This window comes from Tachypleus tridentatus, chromosome 1 (genome assembly GCF_004210375.1).
Source record: "Tachypleus tridentatus isolate NWPU-2018 chromosome 1, ASM421037v1, whole genome shotgun sequence".
Taxonomy (NCBI): domain Eukaryota; kingdom Metazoa; phylum Arthropoda; class Merostomata; order Xiphosura; family Limulidae; genus Tachypleus; species Tachypleus tridentatus.
In genome coordinates, this window is record NC_134825.1 from 54,765,479 (window position 1) to 54,773,556 (window position 8,078).

The 8,078-nt window shown below is 35.4% G+C and overlaps 1 protein-coding gene across 3 annotated transcripts in view; it reads right to left on the bottom strand.

Moving 5' to 3' along the window:
• LOC143249061 (serine/threonine-protein phosphatase 4 regulatory subunit 1-like) overlaps positions 1-7,325 on the bottom strand; it is a 161,005-nt gene extending 153,680 nt beyond the window's left edge. Inside the window, exon 1 of one of the 3 annotated variants that reach the window (XR_013027555.1) lies at positions 6,895-7,325. The gene's annotated coding sequence lies outside the window, so the exon portion shown is untranslated. The remainder of the gene's footprint in view (positions 1-6,894) is intronic. The other 2 variants (XM_076498258.1, XM_076498315.1) reach the window with 2 other exon arrangements.
• Between the last annotated feature and the right edge of the window lie 753 nt (positions 7,326-8,078).

Below are 8,078 nucleotides of genomic sequence, written 5' to 3' on the forward strand. Positions count from 1 at the left end.
GATTCCAGAATTTTAATTAAAAATTTATTCGATGAAATCTGGAATAATTAAATACGTAAACAATTATTAAAACGATGACGTTTTATGTAGCATAATATGGTACACCGATATTTTCCTGAATAGTTATTAAACTATAACTTTGGAAACGTGTTGATTCTTTCCTTTTATTTACATCTGGATCTGTGTTAGAAACAACTGATTATTTCCTTTTATTTACATTTGGTTCTATGTTGGAGACAATTACATCTTTTCTGGAGAAGCCATAAGTTTTACTTTTGTGTTTGATACTTAATTATGTTCCCGTTTCCCTTATGAAAATTCTTCACGACCATTCTGTCTAATTTATATCTGAGATGATTAAGTTCATTCATTATGTGAAACTCATACTGAGGTAGTTAAATCTATTACATTAACTTCTGCTATTTTATTGAGTCCTAACTAGAAAAGCATCTTCAACCACCCAGTAAGAACAATTTCGCAAGTTCTATTCAATGAAATATATATCTTTTCTAAAATAATTCGTTTATCAAACTAAATACTTTGGTTCAAAGACAAACTTTTATATTATGTAACATATTCAACAATTACAACGACATTACTGAAATTATTTCATTCATTCTAAAGTTTTCACGTTCGTTACCTACTGTAATTTAATGTCCAAACAACTTTCTTTATAACTACCTCGTAAATGCATTTCTACATGTTATCAGTGCTCTGGTAATTACAACTATAAACTTAACATAAAGTTGCTTCAGAAATACCCTTTGAAACGATATTCTTAATTATTTTACGGTTTTCATTATTACAAACATCATCTTAACTAAACTGAACTGTTTCTAGAATGTTTACAAAAATCACTTCCACTTGGCGTTATCAGTGGTATTACTACTATACTAATGGCCTCGTATGGGGGTTATGGCTTCAATTAATGTCACCGAACATACTCGTTCTTTCAGCCGTGAGGGCGTTATCATGTTATGCTCAATTCCGTATTTGTTGGTAAAGAGTTGGCATGGATGATATTGATGAATTATTTTTCCTCTAATCTGGCTTTTCAAAATTAGGAACGGTTAGCGCAGATATTCCTCGAGAAGCTTTTCACGAAAATCAAAATAAACTACTATAGTAACAACACTGAGACACAGGAAAAACAGCAGAGAACATATCTAAAATACATAAATAACAACAGATAAATATGTATACCCCACATGGACAAGCGCTGCAAAAACACACCTCAAGAAACTGCAAACCATTCAAAATATACTACCAACTTTAGAGCCCCCCCCCCGCTAGTACAGCGGTAAGTCTACAGATTTATAACGCTACAATCAGGGGTTCGATATTCCCCTCGGTAGGCTCAGCAGATTGCCCGATGTGGCTTTGCTATAAGAAAATACACACAGAGCATTTAGAGCACCAACATACACAAATTCTGCATTTTTTCACGATTACGCTAACATATTACCAATTAAAGATAAGCTCGCAGGTCGCTCGTTCCGCTACTTTGAGATAAAACTTATAGAAAAATGATTTATTAATTGAAATAGACCGCTGTATCATATGCTATGATGATAAAGTTTATCTCTTCAGTACATTTCTGTGAGAACAAGACCACCTACACTACAACAATAAAGGTAGAACAGGTAAACAACAATAAAGGTAGAACAGGTCCAATGAAAAACTGCCCCCCCCTCCCTCAAGTCGCCCAATGATTAAAAACCAATTTAGACAACAGCAACAATTTTGCCCGGAGGAATGGATCAAATGGGCACCTGTCTCTCCCAGATCCACTATTGTATATCTTAATATCGACAAAGGTACGATAGGGGTAACAATGTTCGTAGAATGATACGTTGTTTAAGAGTGTTATAAGCATGAGCTTGAAAAAGGCGTTTCCACCATAACAAGTATTGTACGCAGTTTCTTACTGTGCGTTTGTTTTTTAATTTCGCGCAAAGCTACACGAGGGCTATCTGCGATAGCCGTCCCAAAGTTAGCAGTGTAAGACTAGTCTTGGGATATTTCTTTACCAACGAATAGTGGAACTGACTGTCACATTATAACGCCACCCACGGCTGAAAGGGCGAATATGTTTGGTCTCACGGGGATTCGAACACGCGACCGTCGGATCACCTGGCCATGACGCAGTTTCTTAATAGTATAACAATTTACTAATATTTCTATGATAATTGCTTCCATCTTAACACAATTATTTCAATAGTTATTTAGAATTAGTTTACTAACTGTTTAGTAACATTACTGTCAAAGTTGTATACATCACCTTACCATAACTCTTTTATAACCATACAACTTCTGCAGTAACTCAATGTTAATTGTTTCCACAGCATTCAAATAAAATTATGAATATTATTTTAGACCATAACAATTACATTAACACAGCACCATGATAACTATAGCTGTTTTAACACGTGACTGTTCCACGAAATAAATATTTTCAAATCTTAATTGCACATTATAAGCTAGTGAGTCAAGCGTTTAGGTCATATACCCTAAAAGTCGGATACAGCCGTACTTAATTTTGAACTAACGACCAAAAGGAAAGCAGACAGCTATTATTACCCGCTGTCACACAAAAGTTTTGTACATCTCTTCGATTCAAGTAATGGGATTGATTAACGGTCACTTTCATAATGAACCCACGACTGAAAGTGCAAATCGTGGTCTGCGACTCATGTTTTGAGTTTCGACCCTTTCATCTACAATCTGGCATGGACCAGTAGACCACGATTAGCCCTTAAATGTCCCAAGAACACACAACTGTTTTAACAGTGTTACTACTATCTAGAAGTATTCTAATACAGATAGGTCTCGCGAATGTAACTATAACTTCTTAAAAATTTACTTATATTCAGACACATACACATATACGAAAAAAAAAGTTACTCCAATAAACTTATTTATTTAGTCTTTCCAATATTTCGCCAGGTGGCTTCATCAGAAACAAAATATCCAAAATCTGTTATGTAGATTGTATCCCTGATGAAGCCGTCAGGCCAAATAAAACTCCCTGGAGAAATATAGTTCTTTTCTTTTCTGTTGTGTGAAATAAACCCATAACATCAGTTAGTAGTTTTGTTTTTATTCTCTTATGACAGAAACTTCATTCATTTCAACATTATTAAAATACCAAAAACAATCAACTTCCGTATACGTAAAAGGCCTGGCATGGCCTAGCGCGTTAAAGCGTGCGCTTCGTAATCTGAGGGTCGCGGGTTCGCGCCCGAGTCGTGCCAAACATGCTCGCCCTCCCAGCCGTGGGGGCGTTATAATGTTACGGTCAATCCCACTATTCGTTGTTAAAATGAGTATCTAAAAGTTGGCGGTGGGTGGTGATGACTAGCTGCTTTCCCTATAGTCTTACAATGCTAAATTAGGGACGGCTAGCAGAGATAGCCCTCGAGTAGCTTTGTGCGAAATTCCAAAACCAAACCAAACCGTATACGTGTTTCAGTAATACAAGTATAACATTTAAAACAGTCACTATGTAAAAGCGATAAAACTATATGTGATTAAATAATGACAAAATATATCTGCTGCTTCTTCATAATTATAATCAAGTGCTACAAAATTAAAAGTTTAATAATTATAGCGTTTATTTTAACACAGAATATTTGGGAACTTTTTCCATAATCAAATTCCTGACAATTTAATAGTAAACAATATTATTGGGATATTCGCAGTGATTATTTTAGTTCAAAATAGCTTTGTTAAACAAGTTCGATACAAAAAAAAATAAATAAGAATCGTTTCAAGAATATAACCATGGTAGCTAGAAGAATTAAAACAAATTGTTTCACAAACGTTATTCGTATCCATCCTAACTGTGCTAACAGTATCTATGAATCTTAGAACAATCACAAAATGTTTACAAACTACAACTGTCTAATAAATCATAAGATTTAAATGTTCCTGTGTGTGTGTGTGTAACTATGACAGTTACAGCATTAAAATAAAGGTTTGTTTGGTTTGAATTTCGCGCAAAGGTACACGAGGACTATCTGCGCTAGTCGGCCCTAATTTAGCAATGAAAGACAAGAGAGAAGGCAGCTAGTCACCACCACCCACCTCCAACTCTCGGACTACTCTTTTACTAATGAATAGTGGAACTGATCAACACATTATAATGTCACCCACGGCTGAAAGGGCGAGCAGGTTTGGTGGGTTCGAATCCGCGATCCTAAGATTGCGAGCCAAGCGCCATGACCACCTGGTCATGGCGGGCCGATAAGGGTACATATATTCCAGTCAAAAATTACTATATTTACCTTAGCTGTTTTGCCTTCCAGTGGCTCAGTAAAAAGTCCGCGGGAAACAACAGGTTTCGATGTTCGTGGTGGGCACAGCATAGATAGCCTGCTTTGTATCTTTGTGATTATAACAAACAGACGAAATTTTAACTATTTCTACAACACTACTATGATACTGTACTTCGAGAGCGATCCTTTTATAAGCTATAATAATCAATGGTTATAATAACACAACTTTTAAGTTAAAGAACTGTTTCCGATAAAAATATTTCAAACACAATTTATATACGTAATAATAGTTCATCATTTCAGCAATGGAACTTTAGCAGTTGCGAATTTCACTTTAACAGACAGTTGTTTCGATAACTTTCTTCATTATAAATTCAGCAATAACTGCTACAAAACAATATTTTGAACGAATGAATATTTCATTTCCATTCACATGATTAACTTCTTAAATTTCGACAGTTTGAACAATATTTTTAGCTCACATTTTACTTATATATGGGTACAACACGACTCTTCATAAACAATTATTCAGCAATATAGTGTTTCAAAGACGTATCGAGATCAAGTGATATGTCACAAACAGTAAGTTAATGAATAGTTTATAGTATAAAACAACTACTATAACACTTGCAAACTAACAGACAACAATAAACAGCGGACTTACAACGCTAGAATACGGGTTTTGATATCCGTGGTGGGCAGAACACAGATAGTCCCTTGTGTAACTTTGTGCTTAGCTACAAATAAAGAAATGTTCTGGAAGAAAAACACCGTTTCTTCCTCTCTCTCAAACTCAGAAGTAAAGTATGTTGTTCCATTGCAATCTTTGCCTCCTTTTAGAAATGGTACTACCGAGACTGACAAAATCAAAACCTTTGCACATGTGCTCGACATTTATAATTATTTAGCCGTTCTAATGCTATCACATTCACGATCAGCACAAGTAATAATCTAAATAAAAATCAAAACTGTAGTGAAAAACTAACACAGCCAACGTTTGAGAAGTAAACTGGAAACTGAAATAAAATAAACCTTGTCTTGTTTACAACAAGATAAATGGTTGTAAACCTGTTTTCTAACGGTATTAATTCCAAGAACACCAGTGTTTGGAGTTATTCAATCTAAACAGAAGACATTCTCATATAAAAACACAACACATCACGAACACAATGTGCAATAAAAATTTACCACTTATTTTTCACATAGCACTATAAGAACCAGAAAATTCCTATTTTAAATTTTCAACAAGATTTTTATATTGGGATTTTTCGTTTCGCCCACTTCGCTTCTTCTTTTGGGTACTTGGGTATGTCGGATTTTAGACATCCAGGTGGGTCAGGTGCAAAAGACCTCTTCCTCCATCCCTAACCTTCATGTCGGCTACTACTATTCTCCCACTTTTGGAAGGTTTGGTTTGTTTTTTAATTTCGCGCAAAGCTACTTGAGAGCTATATTCGCTAGCCGGCACTAATTTAGCAGTGTAAGACTAGAGGGAAGGCAGATAGTCATCACCACCCACTGCCAACACTTGGGCTACTCTTTTACCAACGAATAATTGGATTGACCGTCAATTATAACGCCCCACGGCTGAATGGGCGAGCATGTTTGGTGTGATGGGGATTCAAACCCGTGACCCTCGGATTACGAGTCGAGTGCCTTAATCACCTGGCCATACCGGGCCACCTTTCGAAAGGATGGGTTAAAGGTCAACATTAGCTATAGTTAATTCGCTTTACAATTGCTAAATTAATTATACGCCAGAGCGGTACATTTAATTAGCTATACTAATGGGCATGTTCATTTTTAGTTTCTCTTTAAGTGTACAGTTTATTCTAATTATCCCAGACAGTTTGCGAGAGATGTGCAAACATTACTACAAATATAAAAAGTTCATTGCATGATGCGATTTTCCAGACTTTAAACATTATAAATATTTGCACCTTACTCTTCTTTATGAACATGCTGTGTCTCATTTATTAAAAATTAAACTTCATTTTTTATTCCGACATTATTAGAGTATGATTTAAACGTCTTGTGACGATTGCTTCTATTAATCGGCCTTACAGACTTTTAACACTCCTACGAAAAGTGGGCCTAATAGGCCCCAGAGCAACTTGAAAGGTTATTAATATTAGGCTAATAATTTTGTATTTAAATGAAATTGCCATTTAAATCCATTAATGAATGGATTAACGAGATTCCCACTGTCCCTATCTACTATCTAGCGAAACCACAGCCAGGGGAACGGGCTTGAAGAAATCAGGACTAGAAACGTCTTTTCGTAGGAGTGTTAAATATGAGTACAAGACATGCTTATGGATATAAAACACCCTTCAAAGTTCTTGTTTTTTTCCCAGTGTAAGCGTAACACAGCAAGTGTATTCTAGTAATAAAAAAAATTGTGGTGAGTTACCGAAACACCAGAAGTGGACAATCTCTTAATGAATTCGTAGTAGTTAGTACGATCAACGAACGGTTTATTCACCAAGAGTAGATCAGAATGACACAGCACGTACATCTTGTCACTACATCAGTTTCTCAAGACCAGCCAAATCGAGCATACACGGTTGTCAAATAACTTGAAAAAATATAACTTAAAAAGTGAATTTCGACTTACCTTGTAGAATCCTGCGTATAGAAGTAAGTAGCAGTATCCATTTTAACACAAAATAATATTAACGTGAGCACGAAACCATCGAAACAAAAAATAATAACAAAAAAAAACGTACAACCGTCACGAATAGAAAACGACTGAAAAAAGCTACCACACCTTAGAGAAACTTTCCCACCCCTATATACAATAATGGTAGTGTCCTTACGCCAATCAATGGTTTTCCTCTCAAGCTACGGTGGGGTTAGGTCAATAAACCCCTAGCCGCACGTAAAAATCTCTGACTGAGTAGGCCAGGGGTGAGGGCCAGCTTCTGGGAGCAGATGGTGAACTGCAACAGTAAAAAGAACGTACCCTGAACGTATATATAGATAGAAAGAAAGCATTTTACCGTGGCTTACAGGGACAATGAAAGAAGAATGTCGTACGCACAGGCTGTTAGTAATAAGGTAAAACGACTGTACTTCTCAGTTACAGGAGCGTTACCACAATCTACACTTTACAAAAACTCGTGAAAGTTATTCACTGTATTCTACTGTCCATAACCTGGTTCATATAATGTCCAGATAAATTCCCAATGTGTGTTTGTGTGTGTGTATTAATTAACTCTTTACATACGTTAATACATCTTTAATGGTTGCTAACGGTTTAGGACATCAGATCTTTGGCATGACTGATTGGAAATCACGAATTTTCGAAGCTACGATTGGCTTTTCTCCAGATAAAAAAAGAAAAAAAAGCCGCACGAGGCATGTCTAAAATTCTCTCTCTTTTAATTGCGATAGCAAATACTGTGAGAAATTAATTACGGATCCGTATCGCTACCCAGTTTCTTCATGATGTTCTAAAAACACGTAGATCCAAGAAGTCTTGATAAAAATGAAATAGAAACCCTATTTCCTTAAAATTATAGAACGAAAAATTATATAATTATATATAATTAATCTATTATTATATATAATTATAAAATTAAATAGAAACCCAGTTTCTACTAGCATAAGTCAGCAGACTGTGCTACGACGTGATGGCAGTATATATAAATTATTGCAATTGTTCGCAATATTTCAACATATGATTTTCGTATAGCTTTTTAGTTACTAGTGTAATAAATGTAAACGTGATTCGTGAAACAGCAATATGAAAATTATTACCAAAGAATAACTAAGAAACCTTCCTAAACAGATAACTTT